This window comes from Pan paniscus, chromosome 9 (assembly GCF_029289425.2).
Source record: "Pan paniscus chromosome 9, NHGRI_mPanPan1-v2.0_pri, whole genome shotgun sequence".
Classification (NCBI taxonomy): Eukaryota; Metazoa; Chordata; class Mammalia; order Primates; family Hominidae; genus Pan; species Pan paniscus.
This window is the reverse complement of record NC_073258.2, coordinates 47,717,081-47,744,869: the sequence shown is the minus strand read 5'-3', so window position 1 is coordinate 47,744,869 and position 27,789 is coordinate 47,717,081. Positions and strand designations below refer to the sequence as shown.

The 27,789-nt window shown below is 47.7% G+C and overlaps 1 long non-coding RNA gene across 3 annotated transcripts; it reads left to right on the top strand.

Annotated features, from left to right (window-relative positions):
• Positions 1 to 31: 31 nt before the first annotated feature.
• LOC117974907 (uncharacterized) lies at positions 32 to 27,633 on the top strand. Of its 3 annotated transcripts, none has more exons than XR_010113298.1 (4): positions 32 to 1,634; positions 1,746 to 1,977; positions 3,010 to 3,102; positions 25,366 to 27,633. It is a non-coding gene; the product is annotated as an uncharacterized LOC117974907 (long non-coding RNA). The 3 variants fall into 3 exon arrangements; XR_010113299.1 differs by lacking the exon at positions 25,366 to 27,633 and having other exon boundaries at positions 32 to 1,203; positions 1,501 to 1,634; positions 3,010 to 3,652; XR_010113297.1 differs by lacking the exon at positions 25,366 to 27,633 and having other exon boundaries at positions 3,010 to 3,652.
• The last annotated feature ends 156 nt before the right edge of the window (positions 27,634 to 27,789 follow it).

Genomic DNA, 27,789 nt, shown 5'->3' with positions numbered 1-27,789 from the left:
CAACTCCTTTCTGGGGTGGGGGATGGGGAGCAGCTTTCCTTTGAAAGGGACGTTTGAACCAGCCATCAGAACTGAAGACAGGGATGCAACAGCTGGAAAAGGGTAAAGAAAGGCATTCCTGGAAGGGAGCACAGCACGGGGAGAGGCACGGAGGGAAGGATGTGCCTTGCTCCTGAGAGCTTCGCTGCTGTCTGATCAATGTGTGCCACTCCCTGTTCTGTTACCGTACAATCTCCAAGCAGCTCCTGCGCTCCAGGACTTAAAGGACACTTGCAGGTGGGGCCTGTACCCATTTCTCAGTTGAGGTAAGTTGAGGCAGGAAGAACATTGCTGCTAAGGAGGGTGAAAGAACAGGGTGTGGAGGCCCTGTCAGCACTGCAGGCAGTAACAAAGCTGTCAGGGAGCAGGCTGTGAGGGGAGGGTTTGACTGCAGTCACATTATTTTTGCTCCCAAATTGAAATTAAAGATCATTTCAACTCCAGATGCTGGAAATGCCTGGGTTCATTACTTCTTGGGATTTTGTCCACGCTCTCGTTCTAGATTCAATTAAAGCAATTTAAAGTAATTAATTAAATTTGTTATTTGATTAATAAAGATAGAAATTCGGCTAAGTTGCTGTGAAGGAGGAAGTCATGTTGGAATTTGCTAGCAGCGGACTTGGAAAGATTCATTTCTGCCTCCTCCTCAGCCTCCTCCCCCTGCTATTTACCCACTGTGTCACCTCTGGACCTTCCTACCCTTTCTTTTTTTTAAATTTTTTTTATTTTTTATTTTTTTATTATTATACTTTAAGTTTTAGGGTACATGTGCACATCGTGCAGGTTAGTTACATATGTATACATGTGCCATGCTGGTGCGCCGCACCCACTAACTCATCATCTAGCATTAGGTATATCTCCCAATGCTATCCCTCCCCGCTCCCGCCACCCCACAACAGTCCCCAGAGTGTGATGTTCCCCTTCCTGTGTCCATGTGATCTCATTGTTCAATTCCCACCTATGAGTGAGAATATGCGGTGTTTGGTTTTTTGTTCTTGTGATAGTTTACTGAGAATGATGATTTCCTCTCCTTATTCATCTCCTGTCTCTCCAGCTGTGGATCACACCGCTGTAGTACCCCAGCCTCTCTACTGCTCCCAGAACACATCCACACACTTTGAACCCTGACCTTGAAGCTCTGATTCCTGAGTCCTAGTTGAAAGGGTAGGAGGAAATCATCATCCTCCTTTTCATTGTATCGTTGGTCAACCTTTCTCTCTGGGTCTTAATTTCTCTGGGTCTTAATTTCCCTATCTGTAAAATCAGACCATTTGGACCAGATGGTTTCTAATGGGCCCTTTGAGCTGTAAGAAGTGGAGTTTATGGGGTTTCATCCAGGGCTGGAGGACCACTGGGTCTGGGGGAGCCAGATGGGCAATGGGGTCATGGTGTCCCTACATCATCTCCATGTACACAGCGTTTGTGGTTTACAAGAAGCTCTCACTGCATTTTCTCACTTAGGCCTCACAACAACCCATGAGATCGGTGATGACTGCCCCCATTTGCCAGCTTTGCAGGGAGAGGTCAAGACCAAGACGATCTTCAGGCCCAAGGGAGGTAGGGAGGAGGCTTGCAAAGCCCACCCCTGGGAAGAGGTGAGGACCAGACCCTTTTGGAAGCCTCCTCAGGCAAGGTGTCTATGCATGCTGTCTCACTTCATCCTTGAGCAGCTCTGGGAGGAAGGTACAGTTACCCTTGCTTTACAGAGGAGGAAGCTGAGGCTTGAGCTGGAGCTCAGAAATGGGGCTGGAGTTCCTCATCATTATCTCAACTACCCTTGCCTGCTGGCCTGGAGGACGAGGCTGGGACTGAATTCTGGGCTTGGCCTGTCTCCACTGAGTCTGGCTGGCCGCCCTGCCTGTTGGCAGCTTGGAGTGTGGGTGCCGAGCTGGGCATCTGGTGGGCTGGCTGGAGCTGGAAGACCCTGGGAAAGATGAGGTGAGCAAGGAGCTTGGTTCTTAATTTGGAAAGAGTTTGGAGAGAGGGTGGCAGACACCTCAGGGAGGGTATTATTGGAAGACAGTTCCAGGGAGGGGCTTTGAGCCAGACTGTCCCCTCAACTCTCCTCAATTGGCGAGCAGAGGGCTGAGTGGGCTTAGGAAGGAGGGGGCACTATGACTAAAGTAGGGAATACGTGCAACACCCCACAAGGGGGAAACAAACTTTTCAGCACTCTGAGAGTTAAAAGGGATAACTCAGCTCTGGTAACCATTGTGAACTTTGGATTATGTCTAGGATGTGAAACAATTCAATCTTTCTCTGATGGCTGGGATGGGGTGAGGGAGTTCCCTTCAGGGCTGTGGTGAAGCCATTGGTGACCCCAGTTAGGACAAGGGCAGCTGCTGATATGATTGGCAGGATCCCCAAAGGCTTTAAAATCTCAGCTGTCTCTCACAGGGCTACACCCAGGACTTTAAATTATTTGGAGCACAGATACTGTCCAGGAGCCTCTTGGGGGAGGCCCAGCCTCTTAATGGTTCAGCAGCATGGTTTCACTCTGGTTCAGCAGCATGGCTTCACTCAAAACAGGGGATGTGTTAGCCAATAAGGGAGCAGAGAGAAGGTTCCCTGATTCAGTTCCACCCAGGGGCAGACCACAGTGGAGAGAGATGGGGCGCAGAGGGTAGGGGTGAGCTTTGATAGCCTGAAGGAGTAGAAAGAACATGAGTTAGGAGACCCGCTTCTAGGGCCAGCACGATGTTCACTGGCTGTTAGAATCTGGGCAAAGCCTCTCTCTCTGGGTCTTAATTTCCCTATCTGTAAAATCAGACCGTTTGGACCAGATGGTTTCTAATGGGCCCTTTGAGCTCTAAGGAGTGAAGTTTATGGGGTTTCATCCAGGGCTGGAGGACCACTGCGTCTGGAGGAGCCAGATGGGCAACGGGGTAATGGCGTTCCTGCATCACCTCTATGTACATGTACGTAGCATTTGTGGTTTACAAGAAGCTCTCACTGTATTTTCTCACTTAGGCCTCGCAACAACCCACGAGATCTGTGATGACTGCCCCCATTTGCCAGATGAGAAGCTGAGGCTCGGAGATATTGAGGAATCTGTCGAGCGTGGTAGGGAGGGGATGTGGGAGTCAAATCCGGGTCAGAATGGCTTTAAGACATTTTCTTTGCCTTGGGCCACAGCTGCCTCTTCCTTGTTTATGTTGTGGTTTTGGAGGAGGTAAAGGGACCCCATCACTTCAAGTCCCTCCTCTGGGAAGGAGACCTCATTCCTAGGTCCTTACTCTGTAGCTACTCAATCAGGCCAGGGCCTCAGCTGGACCCTCAAGTGGCTGTTTTCACCTCATGGGACTCCACATGGGTATATGACATTCCCTTTCCACTGCCCTGCAATTAGATGTGGGAGGCCTGGGCGGTTGACTCACCTCCCCCTACTCTCAGCCCATCCCGGGAATCTCATCGGGACCTCTGGTCTCCTATGCTAGCATGGGCATGGCCAGGACAGCTGCACCCTCCTCTCTCACTCTAGCCTGGGTGAAAGGGCACAAGTATGTCTGGGAAGCCATTTCTCCCTGCCCACAGCCATCCTGGTTCACGCTGTGACCTCAGCTGCCATCCTTCCCATTACCTGCTGTATCCAGGACAACCGACAGCTCCTACTATACAGGGAGGGGAGGGTGAGGGGTGGGAAGAGGCGGCTCCACTGTCCTGACTCCCCAGCGAGGGTGCCACCTGTTCTGTCTGAGAAACTCATGGCGGGAGGTAGAACCTCGGGTCCTTCATGAGACATAAGGAGGACTGTGGAGGACCTCAGAGGTTGAGGAAGAGGCTGATTTGTAAACCAGCACCCTGGGCTCTGGCTGTTCCAGCCTTCATGGAGTGGCGGAAACAGCAGGAAGGTGGAATTAAAGGAACTGGGCTGGATGTCCTCCACCAGCTCTTAGCAGCTGTGCGACCTAAGGTAGGTCCCTTGACATCTCTGAGTTTCCACGCAGAGATGATCGATTCATAGACTCACTAGGGACCTGCAATGAAAATAAATGGACTTTGTAAACACTACAGCTTTAGTGTTAACAGCACATGCTCTAAACTGCACAGAAAGGTTGGGTTTGAATTCTAGCCCTGCTGTGTGACCTTGTACAAATGACTTCACCTCTGTGTCAGGTGCTTTTGCTATGCAGCAAACACCTCACAACTCTGTGCCTTAATGCAACAAACATTCATGTAGCTTGTGATTTGGGAATCAGCAATTTCCACTGGGATCAGCTGAGCTGTCCTGCTCTGGGCAAGGCTTGAATGATCTTGGCTGGGCTCACTCTTGTGTCTGCCATTAGCTGGTGGATCCCTGGAACTGGCTGATTAATTTGGCTTCCTCTGGGATGATGAGCTATGGGGCTCTCTCCACAAGCCTGCGCCTGTTCACAGAGCGGTAAAAGGGCTTCAGAGGCAGTGAGAGAGAAGCCCCAGTGTGCAAGCACTTTTCGAGCCCCTGCAGGCATTATGCTTGCTCCTTTCTTTTTATTTTTTGAGACAGGCTCTCTCTCTGTCACCCAGGTTGGAGTGTAGTGGCATGATCATGGTTCACTGCAGCCTTGACTTCCCAGGCTCCAGCAGCTCTTCCATCTCAGCCTCCTGGGCAGCTGGGACCACAGGCGTGCACCACCATGCCTGGATAATTTTTGTATTTTTGGCAGAGATGGGGTTTTGCTATGTTTCCCAGGCTGGCCTCAAACTCCTGAGCTCAAGCGATCCGTTTGCCTCGGCCTCCCAAAGTGCTGGGATTACAGGTGTGAGCCACTGTGCCTGGAATATGCTTGCTTCTTTCTTATTGGCCAACGTAAGTCCCATGGTCAAGTCCTGAGCCAGGGTGGGAGGGCACTGCCCAGGGTAGTGCATGAACAAATTGGGGGCCATTACTGCAATAATCTATCATAACTCTCTGGGCCTCAGTTTCCTCATCTGTAAAATGAGCATAATATCATACTTTTCTCAAGGCCTTGTTGTGAGGGTTGAAAAGAAATGAGCAAATGTCTGTAAAATGCACTCCATGACTCATGGCCAGAGAAGAGTAAGCAGTTCATTAAGAGTGAGCCGTTGTTAATATTGTTATTGACAAGGACTTTGAGAGAGACAATTTAAAATCCCATGCAGCAGGCTCTGGGCTGTGGGCCCTAGGAGCCAGCCTTGGGCCTGCTTTTCCACTCAGGGGAAGTGGGAGGTGCCAGGGAAAGCAGGTCCTAGGGAGGGGTCCAGTGTCTTCCCCATTACAGCCCCTGATGGAAATCAGGGCTTTGTATCTCTTCAGAACTGCTGCTAGTCTTCCCCAGGATCCAAAGGGATGACTTTGCTCCTTCCACTTCCCTTCTCTCCCTCCTTCTGGGCTCAGGGGACTTTATTATTATTATCTTGTTAAGTGACAGGGTCCCGCTCTATCACCCAGGCTGGAGTGGAGTGATCCTAGCTCACGGCAGCCTTGAACCCCTGGGCTCAAGCCATTCTCTCATCTCAGCCTCTTAAGTAGCTGGGACTACAGATGCATGCCACCATGCTAATTAAAAAAATTTTTTTTTGTAGAGATGCGGTTTTACTATTTCACCAGGCTGGTCTTGAACTCCTGGGCTCAGGCGATCTTCCCGTGTGGGCCTCCCAAAGTGATGGGATTACAGGTGTGAGCCTCTGCACCAGGGTTCAGGGTATTTTTGATGAGGAAGAAAGTGATCTGGGAAAGAAAGTGCTCACCTGAGGTGTTTGGTTCTGGGAGGAACTCCAAGCATCTGTTAAGTTGGGGTTCCAAAACTTCTCTCCATCAAAGCTCATTTGGATCTTTAGGGGACAATTTGCATTGTGTTCCCTGCCACATTTTTTTCTACCACAACCCACACTCACTGGGAAGCCAACGGCCGTCACATGCTCATTTAATGCCATGTAGACACTGGCAGTACTGGGCTCATAAGCTGGAATTGGGTTGGGGTGTGCGATGTCATTAATAGTTAACCAGAGTCCCTGGACAGTTGGGAAAAATCAATGAGGCTGCCATCTTGGTGAGCTTGTGTAAGCTGTCCCAGGAAGGCGAGGAGGATTAACTTTGTTAGACTTTTTAAAATCTTGAAAACAAGATTCACACAACTGCCTTCATAGAGCCCAGCTCAGCAACCACAGGTCTGGTTCAACCTCTTCATTCTGTGCTTCTAAGGGTCCTTTCTGAGCTCACCTAGGGAACCCAAGAAAGGAGGATGGCTGGCTCTTCATTCTTCTGATCTTCATTCTTCCTTGTGTGTTAGGTCCCCTGTCTTAGACACTGGAGATAGGACAGTGAGCCAATCAGATGCGGGTCCTGCCCTCATGGAATTTATGGTCTAAGGGAGATAGAGATTAACTGATCATAAGAATAAATGTAAAATTATATGGCCAGATGGTTTTCTTTTTTGAAATATTAATCTTTCTTCTTTCTCTGGCATTTCCTCTTTCTTTATAGGGCAGTTGGGCTCAGGAAATTCACTGCTGCAGGGTAGGGATGACTCAGTGGAAGTCAGTAGTCAGTTCTTGTCTTTTGAGTGTCAAAACTGAAGCTCAAATGTGTGTGTGTGGGTGGAGGGTGGAGGTGGTGGTGGGTGGTGGAGGATAGAAAGAACCAGGTGAAAACCCAAAGATTTGGAAGGCGCAGGGTGATTTCCTGGGCTGGGGGAAGACAGGGTGATGGTGAGGGGTTGGGCTGTTGCTGGGTGGGCTTTGAAGATGGGCCATGTACCTGCCCGGATCCTTCTCTGCCCCTCATCCAAGGAGGTCTGGAGGGCCTGGGAACAGAGAAGACTTGTATCACCATCCCCAGGGTAAAGCTCAGGGAGGTGGAAGGGCCCCAGCATTCCCTGAGCCAGTGGAGCACAGACTCCATGGTGTTTTGGAGCAGAGTCTTAAGGCAGCCTTGAGTCTTCTGGGGCCAGGGCAGCTCTGCAACCCACCAGCTGAGGCTCACCCAGAGTCACCACGGGGGGCAGGTCCTCCACTTGCCTCTGTTGCTGGGTCCATGCCTGGACCTACCTACCAGGTGGGCTGCACACCTTTTCTTCTGGGGAGGAAAATGTTCCTCTGAGTTTCACTTTTTAAAAAATTTTGACAAAAGCATATTGGCCACTCTGGCTCTTCCAGCTCAGCAGCACCTGGCATTGTTTTCTGACCACCTGATGTGCCATGTGCTGCCACCCACTCCTCTTAGCTGCCCATGCTTGCCCTGTGAAAAAGGCGCCTCAGTGCGGAGGCTGAAGGTCAAGTATGGGGAGGGGGAATGAAAGAACCACAGGCTCGACCCTCAGCCACAAGGTCTCCCACGGTCCCTGGAACCACTGCGGGGCTGGGCCACTGTTGGGGGTCTGCCTTCCAGATGCAGACAGCACTGGAGTGGGAGTTAGAGCATGGATAAGCCTGGCTATGCCCCTGAACTGGCCATGTGACCTGAGACAAGTCTCACTATCTCCAAGCCTGTTACTTCATTGATAAAACAGGGACAACATCAGTGTGGTCAATGAGATAAAGGATTTGAAAGATCAAGTCTTGTTGTCATAATAAAAGTAGATTTACTGAGCACCATGCCCTGAGCCAGGCACTGTGTCAAGAGGTGGCTCAGGTGAATCTCGTTGATTCTTCCCCACACGCCTGTGATGTGGGATGCAGACATTATTGTTACCCCATTACATAGAAGGGGAAACTGAGGCACAGAGAGCTCAAGGAAGCTGCTGAAGATCATATAGTTAGTATTTCGCAAGCTGGTATTCAAAGCCAGGCTGGCAGAGCCCACACCGAGACCCCTTCTATATCATGCAGCACTTTTGGAGATTCCCTGGTAGGATGGGGCAGAAAGGGACTCTGAGGCCATCTCATCCACTCATCATACAGAGAAGGAAACTGAGCCTCAGAGGAGGGAATGGACTTGCTTACGATCTCAAGCAGCCTAGACACCACATTGATATATGCATGAATAAAATGTGAAACACTACGTGTTCCTTTTGGACAAACGCATGTGAATCCACAAAAAGGACTTTCTGAGGATGTCCAAACTTGCCCACATGGGATGCTCTACTTTTGAAAAGTGCAGGTCTTGGGCAAGGCTGTGATGAGGAGAGGGGAATGTGCGGGGGACCTTTGAGGACCACTAAGCACTGCTCAGAGCAGAAGGAACAAAACAGGACCGCTGCCTCCTTCACCAGCCTGGATTTGACTCCCAGCTTTGTCCAGAGAGGGAATTGGTCCTGAAGAAACAGTCAGAGGTGAGCACTGAGATGTATGATGCAAGGTGCTCACTGTAACACTGTTTCCAAGAATGAAACATCCGAAGGAACCTAAATGTCCAACAACAGGGGACTGGTTAAAAATGCCATTGTAGTTTTGTCGGGTTCTAGAATATAAGACAACCGTTAAGAATAGTGTTATAGAATAAGTGTCTAAAGGCATATGGAATGTGTTCCCGGTTGTATTTGCCTGTTTTCACACTGCTAATAAAGGCATGCCTGAGACTGGGTAATTTATAAAGAAAAAGAGGTATAATGGACTCACAGTTCCACATGGCTGGGGAGGCCTCACAATCATGGCAGAAGGTAAAGGAGGAGCAAAGCCACCTCTTACACTGCGGCAGGCAAGAGAGCATGTGCAGGGGAACTCCCCTTTGTAAAACCATCAGATCTCATGAGACGTATTCACTATCATGAGATAGTGAGAACAGCATGAGAACAGCATGAGAAAACCTGCCCCTGTGATTCGGTTACTTTCCACTGGGTCCCTCCCACAATACATGGGGATTATTACAATTCAAGGTGAGATTTGGGTGGGGACAGAGAGCCAAACCATAATGCCAATATAAAGTTAAGAATAAAGTTGGTTACAACATAAAGTGGGCCATTGGATTTCAGTTTTGTAAAAAGAAAAAAGAAAGTGGTATATACATGGGTTGTGGTTTATTTCTGCATTGTGTTTTCTGGAGTTTCCACGTTTCTGAAACATATGGCTCTTGTCATCAGATCACCCTCCCATTCTGTTATTAATGCTTTTCGGTAAGACAGGGAGGGGGCTTTCTGTCCCTGCAGGGCTTGGAGAGCCTGGCTGGCCACCTGCCAGGGAGGTAGGGAGATAGAGAGGCTACTCTCACAATACATGGAGGGAGGGTGTGTCCATTCCCCTTCCTGGGAACTCTGAACCCTCAGCCTGTCTCAGTGAGGAATATTTTCCCAGACTAGGGGCTGAGCCCCAGCCCGGCCCAGCTTCTATGTGTAAGGGTAGACCAGGAAACAGAAGCATTGCCCACGTTCCCTGGGGAATTTGTCTCCACGAGGTGCCCACTGACAGGCTGGCTCATTTGTTCATTCATTCAACAAAAATCTCCTGAGCACCTACTATGTGCCTGCCACTGTTTCAGGTGCTGAGAATACAGTAGTCAATAAAGTAGCAGCATTGTTGTCCTTGTGGTGCCTGTATTCTTATGATACAGACAATGAGCAATTGAATACATATATAATATAATGTCAAGTGGTAAAAAGAGCCATAAGTAAAAAGGAAAGCCAAAAAAGATAGAGAAGGATAAGGGGGTGACAATTTGGGGTGGGCTGGTCAGGGAAGACCTCTGTGAGGAGTGGCAGTATTGAGCAGCTAGTTGAACATTGAGAGGGTGCCAGCCATGTGAATACCAGGACAGAAAGTTCCAGGTTGAGGGAGTAGAAAGTGCAAAGGTCCTGGGGCAGGAGTGTGATGGATATCTGAGGACAAGCCAGGGGAGACAGTGAAACTGGGAAGACATGGCTCAGAATGTGATTATGGGAGGGTGGAGGGAGAGGCCAGACCCTGGACTTGTGGGAGAAGATCAAAGACACTGGTTTTTGTTCTGAGTGAGGTGGCAGCCTCCAGAGGTCTTTCAGCAGAGGAGTGATGAGGCCTGATGTCTGTTTAGCAGGATGGCCCTGGCTGGGCGGAGCAGGGAAAAAGCTGCTGCACCCACCCAGGGGATCAGTGATGGCAGCTGGACACTGACCTGCCTTCTGGGCCTGCAGCCATCAGGTCATCTCCCAGCTGTCCATCTCCTGAAGGCTGGGAGGCCTGTGAGGCTTGGGTTCACCCTCTGATATAGTTTGGCTCTGTGTCCCCACCCAAATCGCATGTTGAATTGTAATGCCTAATGTTGGGGGAGGGACCTGGTGGGAGGTGATTGGATCATGGCGAGGAATTCCCCTTTACTCTTCTTGTGATAGTGAGTGAGTTTTCATGAGATCTGATTGTTTGAACATGTGTAGCACATCCTCCTTCACTCTTTCTCTCTCTCCTGCCCTGCCATGGTAAGATGTGCTTGCTTCCTCTTTGCCCTCCACCATGATTGTAAGTTTCCTGAGGCCTCCTAGCCATACTTCCTGTACAGCCTGCAGAAAAGGAAGTCAATTAAACCTCTTTTCTTCATAAATTACCCAGTCTCAGGTAGTTCTTTATAGTATTGTGAGAATAGACTAATACACTCTCCCTGGGGGAAGAGGCTGAGTGAGATCCGGGGTGATGGGGGGAGGTGGGGCCACAAGGTAAAGTCTGCAGCCAGAACCTCCACTGGTCAAGGCTGCAGCCAGGGTGATCCACCGCTCTTTCCCATCAGCTACTGAGATAAACTCTCTCCCTGGAGAGGGAAGGGGATGTCAGGAAGGATGCCAGACACACAGACTGCTTCGTTCATCCAACAAATACTTATTGAGGATTTACTACATGGGAACAGCTGTGAACAAGAGAGATCGAACTTCCTGGCCCTACAGAGCTCCCATTGGAGTGGAAGGAGAAACATTAAACAAATGAATGAGTGAAAGATATAGTTGGCCAGATGATGGTAAGTGCTATGGAGAAAACTAAGGCACAAGGTTAGGACTGTAGACACCTCTGCCCCAGATACTCATCTTCTTTTCCTGTTTCATTTTTCTTGTTTTTCTTGTCATTCTATTATTCTATATCAATTTGCTCATTATGTTTAGACTTTACTTTCTGTCCCGGCCCCCACTGCTAGTTCACTGCTGTCTCCTCAGATTCCATAACAGCACATGGTAATGGTAATTGCTCAAGATGTAGCTTTTGAATGAGTCATGCATAGGAAGGGTGGGAGTTGGGGAGCATCTCCCTTCATGGACCCCTCCTACTCTAAGATCAGCAGCTTCAGTCCAGCAAGGGGGCAAGAGAGGATCCTTTTCATGCTCTATACAGTAACTGAGATTGGATGTTGGCAGCTGGGTGGAATGGCAGAGCCTGGATAATACTGTACAGGTTGGCCGTGGAGCCTACCAGGTGAGTCCTCCTGCAGTGCTCAAGCTAAAGGGACAGAGCCTGCCCCCAGGATCAAGGACAAAGACTTTTAATGAAACACAGAGTCTGAGCCAGCATTACAGGCCATAGACCTTCTAGGTCAACAATTCTTATACTGTTTCAGAGAGTGAGGGGCTGTCTTAGTCCATTTTATGTTGCCATAATGGAATATCTGAGACTGGGTGATTTATAATAAATATAAATTTATTTGGCTCGTGGTTCTAGAGGCTGGGAAGTCCAAGTTCCAGGTGACTGTGCCTGGTGAGGACCTTCTCTTGCTGCATCATCCCAAGGCAGAAGGTGGAAGAGCAAGAGAGCATGCTTGTATGAGAGAGGAAGGGGACCAAAGCCATCCTTTATATCAGGAGCCCACTCCCATGATAACTAACCCACACCTGTGACAATAATATGTGATATGGTTTGTATCTGTGTCCCTGTCAAAATCTCATGTCAAATTGTAATCCCCAGTGTTGAAGGTGGGGCCTGGTGGGAGGTGATTGGATCATGGGGGTGGTTTTTCATGAATGGTTTAGCATCATTCCTTTGGTACTGTCCTTGTGATAATGAGTGAGTTCTTGTGAGATCTGGTTGTTTGAAAGTGTGTAGCACCCTCCACCTGCTCCTACTCCTACCATGTGAGACATCTTGCTCCCCTTTTGCCTTCTGCCATGATTGTAAGTTTCCTGAGGCCTCACCAGAAGTTGAGGAGATGCCAGGATCATGCTTGCTGTACAGGCTGCAGAACTGTGAGCCAATTAGGCCGATTTTCTTTATAAATGACACAGTCTGAGGTATTTTTTATAGCAATGCGAGGACGGGCTAGTATAGCATTAATCTATTCACCTGTTAAAGGTCCCACCTATCAACACTGTTGCATTAGGGATTAAGTTTCCAACACATTAACTTTGGGGGAAACATTGAAACCACAGCAGAGGGGAAGGTGTCTTGGTACTCACTCCCCCATATTTCTCCCCATGTAATATGACTACTTCATTCATATTTAAAATCCATGCTTGGGAACTCATGGTGACAGGCTGGGTGAGACCCTAAGTCTTTTCTGGGTCTTGCTCTGGAGCATCCTCAGTGCACTGCACAGATTCTGGTCCCAGCTGTGGGACTGAAAGTCAGGTGGGGGTGTGGGCTGGGGGCCTCAGGGGTAAGTATGGAGTTAGGATCACAGATCAACAAATAGGTCTAGAACCAGAAGGTATGGAGGCTTTGTACAACTGTGTCTTATGATCTAAGGCAGGGTTTCCCCAAAACAGAGAAATGGAGGTGTTTTGTGGTTAAACTCTAAGTAAAACACAATCAAAATGTTTTATTTCCTATAGGACTTCTCAGGACCTTTACATGTTAATGAAAATTGTGACTCTAAGAGGAACCAATGCAGTATTTCCCAAACTCTTGTCCATGGAGTTTGGGATCCTCCTTTTTCACGTAGGATCTTGAAGGGTTGGGATTTTTCTGAATACTCTGAGAAATTCTGGTCTGTGTTGGTACCTGTGTAAGAGGCTCCCCTTTCTTCCTGATCCCTTCTTTGCTTCATCTTCTTTCCCTGCTAATTCAGCTTGTGTAATGCCAACACCTTATTAAATCACAGAAACACACTTGGTTTTCTTTTATGAGCATTCAGAGCTATTGAGCTGTGCAGTGTCACAAGGAAACCAGACCTCATCAGACACTCAGGGCTCCAGTACTGAGTGAATCTTCAGTACCCAAGGTTGCCCCAGCACCAAACTTTCCTTGCTTCAGCCAGGGTCCTCTCCTCACTAGTCTGTAAAAGCTGTGAGCTTGCCTGCCTCTGAGCTTTTGCTTTGGCTGGAATATCTTTTTCTCCTCTTTGGCCACCTCCTGCAGGTAGTCTTCCCTGACTATCTCAGCATTGCTTCAGAAGCCCCAGAGGATGGTTTCAGAAAAAGACAGAAGGTGAGTGATAGGGTTTGGCTGTGTCCCCATCCAAATCTCATCTTGAACTGTAGCTCCCAGAATCTCCACGTGTCTTGGGAATCTCCGCGTGTCTTTGGAGTTGCCTTCCACGATGGAAGGCAACTGAATCATGGGGCAGGTTTTTCCCGTGCTGTTCTCGTCACAGTGAATAAGTCTCATGAGGTCTGATGGTTTTATAAAGGGCAGTTCCCCTGCACACACTCTCTTGCCTGCTGCCATGTAAGACGTGCCTTTACTCCTCATTTGCCTTCCACCATGATTGTGAGGCCTCCCCAGCCATGTGGAACTGGGAGTCCATTAAACCACTTTTTCTTTATAAATTACCCAGTCTTGGGTATTTCTTCATAGCAGTGTGAATATGGACTAATACAGTGAGAAACTCCAAGTGTTATTTAAAAATGACTGTAAAGCCAACCTGTATGCTATCCTGGAGACTGTAACTATGGGCATGCAAAAAGAACAAATTTGTCAAGAACTGAAAGGGAGATCCACCCATCTCAGAAAGACTGACACTGGAGCCCTTTGTGCTTATGAAAATAACCCCTGTAGCGCTTGAATTACATGCAATCTCAGGATGCCTGATGAAGGCTTGTCCCTGACTAATTCAGTTGTTCTTTTTAACATTTTATTGTTGAAAATTTCAAACATGTACAAAATAGAGAGTATTATAATGATACCCCCTACAGCTTTTACCCAGCTTCAACAAGTATCAATCTTGTTTCATTTCTATACTCACCCACCACACCATATTGTTTTTGAAGCAAACCCTGTATACCATATATTCTATCCATGTTTATCTCAGTACACTTTTATACTGTTTTTACATAACCATAATACAATTATCTCTCTAAAAATTAACAATAAATCCTTACTAAGATCAAATGTCCAGTGTCTGTTCACATTTCCAGTTGCTTTATACATGTCTTACTTTTATTTATTTTTTTTAGTTTGTTTGAATTGGCATCCAAATGAGGTTGGTTGATATGTCTAAGTCTTTTTCAATCTGTAATCCTTATTTCTCTCCTTTAAAAATTTTATTTATTGAAGAAACCAGATGCTTGACCTGTGTGTTTCCACAGTGTGGGCTTTCCTGATTGCATCCCCATGGTGGCTTCACTCCTCTGTCTTCTGTATTTCCTGTAAGTCGACAATTCATTTTTGAGGCTTGATCAGGTTCAGGGTTGGCTTTTTCAGTCATACAACCTCACAGTGCTGTGCGTTTCCATCAGGAGGCACATCATGCTTGTTGTCTCCAGCTTGGGGATGTCAGGAGGTATGGATGCTCACGGCTTGGATCCATTAATCCATTAGGGGTTGCAAAATGGTGAGATTCCAATCCTATCATCCCTTCCTCATTTATTAGCTGGAATACTTCTAAAAGGAGAAACATCCCCTCATCTGCAATTTCGGTACCCAGTAGTACAGTTTGTATAGGAAAGATGGGAAAAATGCTTGACTCTTTCTCTTTATTTATCAACTAATTACCTTTTAATGGCATGATGCTAACAGTTAATACTTGTAGAGCACTTACAGATCACCAAATGTTCTTATCAACACTATCTCATTTAATTAATTAATACCACACAACAAACCTGTGTGGTAGACACAACAGATGGTGTTATTTTTAAATCTTTTTTTTTTTTTTTTTTTCAGAAGAGAGAACTGAGGTTCAGAGAAGGTAAGCAACTCGTTCAAGCTCAGAAAGCTACCAGAACAATCATTGCTAACTTACAGGGAGCCTTAACTCTGAGCCAGATGCTGTTCTCTAAATGTGAATTAACCCATTTACTCCTTAAACAACTGTAAGAGAAAGGCAGGGACAGTCTCTGTCCCCACTTTACAGGTAAAAAGTCTGAGGCCAAGAAAGCCTCAAATTGCGTGAGGTCACATAATAATACTAGAGATTACCCTTTATTGAGCACTTACTGTGTGCCAAATGCCTTGCTAGGGGCCTAAACATAATACAGCACTCTGCTATCTGTTGTGTGTTGGGTTCTTGCCACATGTCAGGCATATGTCTCTTCATAGCAACCTTAGGTTAACCCTGTGTTACAGAAGAGGAAGCTGATGGTCAGAGTGGTTGGGTCACAGTCCCAAGGTCACACAGGGTTTGTATGGAACTGTGTTGGATTCCAAGCCAGTTCTCTTCTGCATTACACATCTCCAGCCCATGGGCCAGGACTTGAGCCTAGACTTTCTGACCGGAGTCTGTGTCCCCTCCTGTTCCCCTCCCCAGAACCCTCAGAGTGTCTGATCTAGAGGAGGAAACTTTTCCTGTGGGCTATCAGCTGCCTCCAGGCTCATTCACCCTCCTGTAACCAATCTCTTCTGTGCTTGGCCTTAATTGACAAGGGGAGACCAGGGTGACAAAAAAGGGGAAGAAACCTCATTATGTGGCAACAGAATGAGTGGTTTTAGTGACTCCACACATCCCCAGATGTAGTTGGGTCGGCCTTTAATTGCTGTTCTCCACCACTTTTCTCCCAGAATTGGATTATCAAGCCCATTCAGCAGCACAACGTATTGAAAGGACTGGGGACCTCTTGGCCCAGCAGGGAGAGGCAGGAAGGGCCCTGCCAGCCTGGGAGGGAGGGCCCTGCCTGGGCCAAGAGGCCTACCTTTGTCTGGGGCCATGCTTGGTGCCCATCAGCCATCATGACAAGGTCCTAAATCACGATGGCCTCAATAATCCTAGCGACCTGGGGCCAAGGATGTGGCTGCAGGCTGGTATGAACAGTCATAAATGCGAGTCTGCCAAGGGATGCTCGCCCTCCTAATGAGATGCTGTGGCCTGCTTCCTGCACGGAGAGAGGCCTACGGAGATGGGGGAGAGGGCAGGAGGAGGAAAAACAAGAATCCAATTAAACCCTCAATTCGAGCAGAGTAAATGAATTTGACTTTAGGTGATCAAGAGGGAGAAAACTTCCAATTAGACACAGGGCAATCCTGGGGCTGAGCATGCTCGTGACCCGCCCTCATGCCCGCCCCCATCACTTTTTAGATAAATGTTAAGGATTAGAATGACATGTAATTAAAATCCGTCAATCCCATACACGGGCTGCTGATGGGGTTGGATGACTGCTCGCTCACCTGCCCTCTGCTTTGTCATGAGCTCCCGCCCCCTCCTAGCTCCTGTGTTCTGATTTGCCCTCGCCGCCAGCCAATCCCCTTTGAGCAGGAGGAAGATTCGGGCCGGAGGGGCAGCCCTGGGACGCGCCCTTTTTCAAAGGCCAAGAGAGGGTTTGGAGAGCAGGGCTTTAATCTGGCCGAGGCACATAGGCCTCAGGTTGCACACTGGAGGCCCTTGGACAAAGGCTGACCCACAGATGAGTTAAAAACAATTGAAATGCATTTATGGCACTGCAAGATCTGGATATTTCACATAAATATTTGGATTTTCTAGTTTCTTTTGAAAAATCAAAAATTACATATTGGGCCTGCATTCCCACAGAGTAACAACTGGCTCTGGTGGAATAGTGGCCGACCGTTTAGACAAGATGCAGGTGTCCCAGGTCATTACATCTCCTATCTGGCCTGGTTCACTCATCTGTTGGCCTTTCAGAGGGCGGGTCACTCGTGTGCTCAAGCCACAGGATTGCCCTGTGAATAATTAGAAGTGTTTCCCCTGTTGGCATTTCAATTTTGCAAGCTCTGATCTAGGTCTTCAATCTCTAGGCGAAGGGAAGTGCCCAAAGGTCCACTTCGAACTCCTCTTCCCACCCCAACTCACACACCTTTGCTCATGCAGAACCCTCTTCCTGGAAAGCCCTTCCTCCTGTAGAATCTTAAGTATCCTCCAAGGCTTCATTCAGTGCCACCTCATCCGGGAAGAATTTCCCATCTCCCTGGCAGGAATTTTGCCCTCCCTGCTCTGGCTTCTGGGATACTCAGTGTCCCTGCTATATAGCACCTCTCTGGTGTGTGATGGTGAAGCCACCTGCCCCAGTGGGCTATCAGCTAAGAGCAGGGACGAGGTCTGATTTGCCCTGCCTCCCTTCACGTGCTCAGCACAGGGACTGGCCCAGGGCGGACACCCCGTGAATGTGAATTGAAGAGCATTGAACACACGCCAGCATAGGACTGGCCTGGGCGCATGTGGCAGCGACCAGGACCATCTTTGCCTCTTTCCCAGGCCCTCTTCCCACCTCTTTTGTCTCCCATTTGCCGTCCCTTCTCAGGCTCCAGCCTTGCTGGCTGGAGATTATTTTCAGAAAGGTCTTTGGGAATGAACATGTCAGGATTCATCCTGCAGTGGACAAAGAGAAGCAATATTTAACTCAATGGAAAGATGTGCTCATGCTGGAATATCAAGCATGTAACAGCAGATAGGTCCACAGGAAGATGCCTTTTGAAAGCAGGGCCTACCAAGGGACTCATGGGCTATTCAGTGACTTATACAGCCCATGATTTGTGTTATGGTTCATTGACGTCCCGCACTTGGCTGTGACCCAGTGTCACAGGACAAGTCACCTGACCTATTTGAGCTTCGGTGTCCTTGTATGAAAAATGGTGATAATAATACCTTCAGCACATTTCTTAAAAAGTTAAACATAAACTTTCCTCATGATCCAGCATTCTCCTCCTAGACGTCTATCAAAAAGAAATGAAAACATGCACCCACACAAAAATTTGCACACACAAGTCTTTGTGGCAGCTTTATTCATTGTATTAGGCCGTTCTTGTATTGCCATAAAGAAATACCTGAGACTGGGTAATTTATAAAGAAAAGAGGTTTCATTGGCTGATGGTTCTGTAAGCCATACAGGAAGCATGGCAGCATCTGTTTCTGGGGAAGCCTCAGGGAGCTTTTACTCATGGAGGAAGGTGAAACAGGAGCAGGCACTTTACCTGGTGAAATCAGGCATAAGAGAGTGGTGGGGGATGCCACACACTTTTGAATGACCAGCACCACAAAGAGCACCAAATCATGAGGGATCCACCACCATGACCCAAAACTTCCCACCAGGCTCACCTCCAGCACTGGAGATTACAATTCAACATGAGATTTGGGTGGGGACAAATATCAAAACTATATAATTCATAACAGCCCCAAATTGAAAGCAGCATAAGTGTACATCTACTTGTGAATAGATAAACAGAATGTGATATAACCATACGATGGGATACCATTCAGCCATAAAAAGAAATGAATGGCTGATACACACTAGAACGCAGATGAGCCTCAAAAGCATTAAGAAGCCAGACACAAAAGACCACATATTATAGACTCAATTTCTATATGACAGGGCAGAAATTAAATTAGTGGTTTCCTGGAGGCAGGCATGGGGTGGGAACAGGAATTGATATAAATGGGCAAGAAGGAATCTTATTGGGGTGATGAAATGTTCTAAAACTGATAGATGATGATAGCTGCACAACTTGGTAAATTTACTAAAAATAATTGCATTGTAAACTGGAAGTGGGTAGATTTTTATGAAATTGAAACATTGCCCTATAAAGTTGAAAAAAGTACATTCTTGGCCAGGCACAGTGGCACATGCTTGTAATCCCAGCACTTTGGGAGGCTGAGGCAGTTGGATCACTTGAGGCCAGGAGTTCGAGACCAGCCTGGCCAACATGGTGAAACCCCCGTCTCTACTAAAATACAAAAATTAGCAGCATGTGGTGGCACGTGCCTGTAATCCCAGCTACTCAGGGGATTGAGGCGGGAGAATTGCTTGAACCCAGGAGGCAGAGGTTGCAGTGAGCCAAGATCATGCCACTGCACTCCAGCCTGGGTGACAGAGTGAGACCCTGTCTCAAATAAATAAATAAATAAATAAATAAATAAATAAATAAATAAGGCACCTTCTGCACAGGGCAGTGGCCATACTCAAAGGAGATGACACCCAGGCCACCTGGTTCAGTCTTTAGTGGATCCCGGGTGCTTCACAAATGTCAGTCTCAATCCCACTGTCCGTGGCCCAGGACAGTTTCAATGACTGGGGAAAAACAATTTGTGATTTCTGCTTTTTTCTGAGGCATTGCCTTAAGGACACCATTTGAAGCCATAGGCCTCACCCTTCCAGGCTCCATTTGCCACCCATCCCCTCACTCTTTCCTCTCCAAGGCCTCTGCACCTGCCTCTTCTTGTAGCCTTCTCCACCCCACACTTACTACCTGTTTTCCCAAAGCCAAACTGCATCCAGGTTGATTAAAGATACTTTCGATAAACAATTGTCGTATTTCAGGCAAGACATGGGCAGACAAGCATTAATGGTATACGACAACGTTCAAACTCCCTTCTTCAATGGGCTGCCCAAATCGGAAAGCCACTATAAGACTAGGCGAGGTCTTCATGTGATGCTGTGAACAGGGAAAATTTAGAGTGAGGGTTGACATTTCACATTTAACATGTTGTTTAACAATGTTTCACGAGCCGACTCTGACTTTCGGGAAGTAAAAGAAAATGGCAGAATTTATCTGAAGATCCTCAATGTAGAAATGAAACCACTGCTTCTTTAAGGGGCGCCGTCTCAGTGGCATCCCTGGAAAGTCCAGGTTGCCTGAACCACTGGTAACCAGTGGCTGGGGGTCGGATCCCAACAGGGGTCTGGGTTTATGGAAGTGAAGTCTATGCTAAAGGTGGGAATGGAGAAGGTGACATAAAAACAAATTTTAGTTTTTCCACACAACAAGGCTTTTGCGCTAAGGTGGCTATGTGTGTCAAAGTCAGGGAATCCCTACTCCCGGGACCTGAGAGGAAGTCTCCTGAAACTAGAAGGGAAAGATGTTTTCCCTACATCGATCCAGCTTCGGAGACATTCTATTAGTGACATACGCTCCATTCCCCCCAAAACAACAAGGAAGTGTTCTGAGTGCTAACAACATAGCTTAAAAAAAGGTACAACAAAATTCTGCATTTTCATAAAACTTGATAAAAAATAATATTTCAAACTGTGCAGTCACCAGAGGTACACAGTTACCCCAAATGCGCATACTCCACTTGGCAGCCCCGGGGCCTTCAGCTTTCTGTGCCTGCTCTGTGTTGGCAGCTGCATTTTCTGCAGGACAATTCCCCTCCTTGCCGGCATCAGCTTCTCCCATCTTCCCTTTGGGTCCCTTCTCTCCCTTCTTGGGTCCTTTTAGGCCTGGGCTCTGGCTTTGGAGGAGCAGGTTTAGCAGACAACCTTGCAGATCTTCTCTGTGGTTTGTCCTCCCCTTGGTTTCATTTCCCTTAGCGTCTCCTTCAGCCTTTCACTTGGGCTTGGTGGTGACAGTAATGGGACGTAGGTGCTGGACGCAGGGATGCAGGGGCGTGCAGGCTTTGGTGGGCCCGAGAGTCGTTCATGCCTCTTCTTCACACTGCTCCCTACCTCTTTCCTAAACCATGTGATGACCTGGGGCCAGGCCTCCTCCTTCCCACAGGGTTCTGCTTCTTCCTCATTTTCCTACACAAGCCTCAGGCTGCTCTTTGAGGCTTCCTGCACTCACAAACATTTGCTGGCTTCCCAGTGCCTGCAGGAGAAAGCTGGAGCCGTCACCTGCAGGCTCTGCCATTGGTCTCCTTCCTCCCTCTGCCTTCACTTCCTTCTGCTCCATCTTAAAATGACTTTCCATGTTCTACCTTGGCACCTTGGCCTGTGCCATCTCCCTGATGCAGGCCTCACCCTCCTCTCAGCACCCACAGCAGGAACTCTCATGCGGGGTAGGAGGGGGAGCTTAGGAACTTAGACCCAGCTGGTTCTAGACCTGGCTCTACTGCTTAGCATCCAAGACACTTCAGTTTCCTTGTATGTGAGATGGGAGTGTTATCGATGTGTAACACGCAGAGCTGGGCAGTGTCCCTCTTGCTCACAAGATCTGAAGTCCATGAGGGCAGGGATCATGAGCCCCACCCTACCCCTCCCTGCTCCAGAGTGTAACATCCTCGGGACCTAAAACAGAGCCTGGCACAGGGGTATGTCCCAGCACGAGTCTGTGGGTGCATGAATGAGTGAATTCTGGATTGGCTTTTTTTCTAGTGCCTGGTCTGTGTTTGGTAAATGCCCCTCCCTCCTCCTGTTGGCCTGTTTTTGACAAGCATTTCTTGGATGCCCAACATGTGCTGGGCATTGGATATGGGGCTTCACTTGTAGGAGTAGATGAATAGAGTCACTCATTCATGCATTTCTTCAGCTCATGTTTCCTGGGGTCCTACTTTGTGCCAGGCAATGTTCCAGCGCTGGGGTCATAGCAGAGAGCAGGACAGACACCCCTGCCTTCATGGGCTATTTCCTAGTGACAGGAGAAAATGACAAACCATCACTATAATAATAATTAACTAAATAAGCAGACTATCCAGTGTGTCTACTGGCAATGAGTGCTAGACAGAAAATCAAGCAGGGAAGCGGGTGGTGGTGATAATTTTGAAGAATGTGTCAGAGTAGGTCTCAGGGAGGTGACATTGGAACAGGTGCTGGGGGGTGGAGACACGTTAACATCTGGGGAAGGAGCCTTTCAGGCAGAGGGAAGAGCAGGTGCAAAGGCCCTGTGACAGGAGCCTGCCTGGCTTGTCTTGGCTGTAGGTAGTTGGGAAGGTAACACCAGGGAGGTGACAGAGGCCAGGTTAGGACTTGAGCCTTTGTTCTGCTGGAGGGGAAGCCTTTGGGGGGTTTGAAACAGTGGAGTGAAGTGACCAGACTTATGTTTTCAAAGGATTCCCCTGGCTATTGTGCTGAAAACAGACGGTAGTAATAACAGCAGTCAACATTTACCAAGGGCTTACCCTGTTCTGGGCACAGCTCCAAGCCCTTTAGACAGTTCAACTCATTGAATCTTCACAACAACACCATGAATTGGGTACTACAATCCCCATTTTAGAAAAGAGGATAGGGAAGACTCAGAAAAACAATTTTCCCAAGTTCATATAGCCTGTACATGACAGAGCTGGGGTTTGAACCCAGACAGCAGTCCAGGCCAGGCACCTGTGTGAGTACCATTACTCTGCACTGCCTCTTGCATGGGGAAAAATGGGGCTGTGAATTCAGACAGACCTGAGTGTAAAGCCTCACTCCATTTGACAGCTGTGTGGGCTTGGGCAAGTTACTTAACTGCTCTGTGTTCTAGTCTCATCTGTACACTGAAGATAATAATAACAACTGTAGAGGTTGCCAAGGTGAAACAAGGTCAAGGGTAAAATTCTATATGTGGCCGGGTAGAAGTCAACACATGGTAGCTTTTCCTTATGAGCCGAGGGCTTGGCTGCTCAGCCTGCCCACTGCAGTCTATCCCTCCTGTCCCCAGCAAGGGATGATATCGACCTTTAAAGATGGTGTCTTTACAAGGACTGTAGGACCTTGGCCCAGTCCCTTCCTTTTTCTGGGCCTCAGCTGTCCCTTCTGGAAAGAGGAAGAGCCCACATGGTGCTGGCGTGGGTCTCTCCCAACTCTGCAGTGCCACAGTTGTGCCTAGTAAACTTTGCCTACCCCTCCCCACCCCACCTGGCCCAATCCGTGCAGCTCTACCCCAGAGCCCCAAGAAGTAGAATAACCTGACAAGGAAATAAACACCTGACTGAGCCCTAGCTCCTCACTTAAGGCCCTTCTGCTGGGGAGGCAGCCAGGCCTCCTTATGGCCAAAGACATTAAAACCCTTTGCATGTAGGGGCTCCATGGTGAGAGCTGACTGCGTGGTCAGGAGTTGCGCTGCCCCAGCCTGCCCGAGACCCAAGGGGCCCAAAGCAGATGGCTTCTCTCAGAGTCTAATTATTCACCCGCCCAAAGCTCCAGACAGGCCGTTACCGCGACAGTCATTGTTTGTCTTCCTTGCCCTGGAAAGGGAGCAGATGAGAGAGGAGGGCAGCTGGCGAGCTGGTCCACTGAGAGGGAGGCCAGTGTGGACTGGGGGATGTTCCAGAAACCCGCCCCAAGGAAGGTGCTTGTGTTTGGGAGAAGGTGCCCCGTTCTGGAGTCAGGGGCTGCTTTGGAGTCCTGGCTCTGCAGCTTCCCAAACAGGTAACTCAAATGCTTTGGGCCTCTCTTTTGCTCTCTTTTCGTGTCATGTTGATCTGTTAGTTTTGGGGTGGGGGTGGCTCTCAGAAAAAGGTCTGGGGTGTGGCTTATAGGAGAGGTCAACCACTGCTTGAGCAGATCCTTCTATCACGGCACTGGTCACTCTGGCTTATGATCACGGTTTCCAAGCCCATCTTCCACTAGCCTGGGCACCCCAGAGGGCCAGACCTATGTCTGGTTGCATCTGGTATCCCCAGTGCCCTGCACACAACATGGTATATAGCTGATGCCTAATAGTTGGGTGCTAAAATGAATAAATAATGGCAAAAGTTTGCCACTGAGTGAGTATTCTTTTTCTTGCCTTTCAGTTGCGGTCAGGGATACTCCCTGGCAAAATTGAGATGAATGAAGTTTGTCTCTGAACCCTTCCCACTTTACTTTCCATGTCCTTCTCTCTCCTCATTTGGTATTGTGTGTCCTCCTCTATCATCAGGCAGCTGTTAGGGAGAAAATGATCTGTGTGTCTAATTTATACTAAAGTGAAAATGACTGATACAACTATCAGTCATTCTTTACATTTCTGTAATGGACAATTCCTAATCCAAAGGGATGAAACTTACTGGCCCAACTGCAGGGAGTCCCATACCTCTTTCTAAAGCCTCATCTCCTCGTACTCATGTGTTTTTCCTCCTCCCCCTCTCCCCGTCTAGTGAATTTCTGGTTCTACCACATCACATAGCTCAGTGGCTCATCAGAACTTCAGAGGTGATCACAGCCACCCAGTGCAGGGTAAGATAGATTGAAACCCCCAATGACAGGAATTACAAGTGATGGGGAGTTCACCACCTTTAAGGCACCCCATTCTATTGCTCTGACTGATGCTGAAACTTCTGTCCATTAGCCCGTTTCATCCTTCTCTGCCTTCTGGAGCCAGAGTCAAATGCAGTAACCTGGTCCCCTTTCACGTCATAACCCTTAAATGAAGGACTTTATGTTCCCTAAATAAAGACCTCTAGACTTGCTATTCCTATGTGCAGAATGTACTTTCCTCCCTCTGAGCCTTTGCTCTTTCTCACCTCTCTGTGCCCTCTCCCTTCAAGGTCGCTTTCCAGTCTGAGGTTATACCTTGCTGTTGGTTTCTTTGTAGAACAAATATGATGAACAGCACCCCAAGCCCAGTGGATTTGTGGCGGTTCTCAAAAATTCCCTGGAGGAATGGGTTTGGAGAGTGCTGTCTGCATTAAATAAATTATAACAGGCAATGTTCATTGAGAGCTCTCTTTGTGCCTGCCACACACTGTTAGAAGGAGATATGACCTAATATAGTCCTCCCAGCGATGCCATGAAGTGGGCTCTTTCATCATCCCCACTTATAGGTGGAAAAACTGAGGCACAGGGACATTTTGTAATGTTCCCAAGGTCCAATAGCTAAAAGTAATGGAGGATTTAAATCCAGGTCTTCAAATTTTATAGACCATACTCTGACTACCAAGATCTGCTAAATGTATGATGCTGCCACCACTGCCTGCCTGCCTGCACGCACACACACACGCGTGCGCGCGCACACACACACACACACATACTCTCTCTCTCTCTCTCTCTCACACACACACACACACACACACGTGCATGCACATACATAGAGGTCATTCTCCTGCTTGTTACAGTGGATCAAGCAGTAGCAGGAGACGTGGCTTCAAAGTGTCTATTCTGTAAGAACCAACTACCTGTGGCTTTTGCACACATGACCTGGACCCGTACTCTGTGCTTAGCCCCAGCCCTGTCTCTTAGCTCCAAATGTCTGTCTCACCTTTACTTACCTGGTCAATTCCTATTCATCCTTTAAGACTCAGCTCAGATATCAGCTTTTCCAAGAAGCCTCCCTAATACCTGCTTCTCTGGAGCTGCCTCAGAGCCCTGTGATCACCCATCCTGAAGGCATCTATCACATTGTCTCAAAAATTAGCACCTCAAGAGTGGGGGGCCATTTCTCATTCTCTTTAGTTCCCCAGGACCTAGGACAGGGGCTGACATACAGTAGGTGCTCAATAAATGCTTGTTGAATTTAATTGAACCATGGAACAACATTAGCCATGGAACAACGTGAATATCTCTGATCTTCCAAGCCTTTGTTTTCTCATCTGTAAATCACGAATAATAATAGCTGCCCTGTTTTACTCTGCAGGGGTTTTGTGATGCTCCCTTAGGAAACTGGCTGTGAAGATGCTTTGTAAATTACAAAGACTGTGCACGTGTAACAGGTCATAGAATTGATGGTGATTCTTTACAACAGGTTTTCTGGCCGAGCACAAGTGCTCTTGGCCCTTTGAGCCTCAGTTTCTGCATCTGTGGCATAGGCCAAGCTCTGCCTGCTGTACAGGTTATTGAGGATCAACTGGGATGGCATATATTACACAATTGTGTGTCCCCCAGATGGAAGGACTGGCTGTTTCCCATTAACAAATAATTGGGAGGTAACCTGATTCAGCTTGGACAGAAAAATCTACCCCTGAGCAGAGGCATTTTGCTCCTTCCTTTTTGAGATGGAGAAGAACAAAGAAGAAAACAGAAGGTGAGACAGAGAGAAAATCTATTGCTCTGTAGTCCCAGCATCCCCAAGCAAAGGCACAGACACAGGTGACAAAAGTACTGGGCACTTCTAGGGGATCAAGAAGCTTGTTCCAGCCAGAAGGATCTCAACAGGAAACTCATGATCACATAAGAGGAGCCCTGAAGGCTTTTGATGCCAAACCCGCCTGAAGTCACAGAACTGGAGTGTAGGCTGTGTTCAAGCTAGAAGAGACATCCCTGCCCTCAAACCCAGAGAGGCCAGGCAAGCAGCTTCCACTGCTGTCTGCTACCAGATGGGTCACCCTCTATCTCTTAGACTTGAGATGACCCCTCCCTGGCACATCACCTCTCCACCCAGAGCTGTTCCTGATATTTATTAGGCAGGATGGAATTTCATTTTGTACATAACAAATAAATAAGGTTCTTCTAAGTTCTTTATAAAAGTCAACTCATTTAATCCATAACAGTCCAATGAATCCCGTTTTACAGGTGAGAAAACTGAGGCCCAGGGAGTTTACACAGCTGGTGAATGGTGGAGCTGGGATTCTAGCCCAGGCAATCTGGCTCCTGAATGAAGGCAAGGCAATGATTCTCCAAACACTGGAGGAATGGCCACGTCAGGCTGCAGATCCGACCTGTGGTAGGAGGGACAGAAGCTGTCCTCTGGAGGCCCTCAGCAAGCGTGGGGTAGGTGCAGGACTCAGGGGAGTGTGGAGCCTGTGTTGACCTTGATTCCCCGGCTAGCATGGGGGAGCCCCTGAGAAGGCAATGGGGGCCCCGTGGTCTGATGAGCCTGGGCCCACCTGGAGCAGTGAAGAGGTAGAGGGCCCCATGGGAAGCCTCCGTTGCCTGGGCCTTTGCCTGAGACCACTGGACATCTGGATGAGAGAAAACAAAGGCTTGATGTGTCAAGCATTCCCTCTGTCCTCTCTGGCTTCACCAAGCCCCTCTGGTCCACCATGCTGCCTCCCCACTCCTCAGGAGCCTGACATACTTAGTTTCCTCGGCCAGGATTTTTCTTTTCTCCCCCAGCATCCTCCTCCCTCATCCCCCTGCCCCCCCCCATTTCCAACCCATCTTTCCCATCTCAACTTGAACATCACTTTCTGGGATGTGGCTCTCAGTCCACAGGCAATGTTGGCTTCTCCAGTTGTAGATTCTCAGAGTGTCCAGAACACTCACTTTGTAGCTCTTTAGTCTCACCTGTAATTAAACAACTCATTGTGCAGTTGTAATTTCAAAAATAGCATTATTGACCTGTACATATTTAGGGTTTAAAATGTGATAAGTTTTGACATATATTAAAAGAAATGGCAAAAACCACAATTACTTTTGCACCAATCAAATATACTCACTCATTAAAACATCACCACAGTCAAGATAATGAATATATTTATCTTCCCTAAAAGGTTAGCTCATGACTCCTTGTAATCCCTCCCTTCCTCCCGCCAACCCTCTCCGCCCTAGATCTAGTCAACTGATCTAATTTCTGACTGGCATTTTCTAGAATTTTATACAAAAATATTCTATGATGTATACACTTTTTGGCTTCTTTCACTCAACATAATTATTTTGAGATTCATTCATACTGTTGTGTGTGTCAGTAGTTCCTTTTCATTGCAGAGTAGTATTTCATTCTTTGGATCAAGCAAAATTTTTGTAACTATTCACTATTGATGGATATTTGGGGTGAGTCCAGCTTTTGGTGATTGCAAATAAAGCTGCAATAATTATCTGTGTATAAATCTTTGTATGGTTATATGTTCTGATTTTTCTTGAGTAAATAACTTAAGAATAGAATGGCTGGGTCATATGTGGTTGGTGTATGTTGATGTTTTAAAAAACTGATAAACAGTTTTCCAAAGTGGTTGTACCATTTTACACTCCCTCCAGCAATGTATGAGAGTCCCACTTCAGCCACTTCCTTGCCAACACTTGGCATGTTCAGTCTTTTTAATTGCAGCTGTTACAACGGATGTGCTGCATTAACTCACTGTGGTTTTAATGTGTATTTCCCTGATGATTACTGATGGTGAGT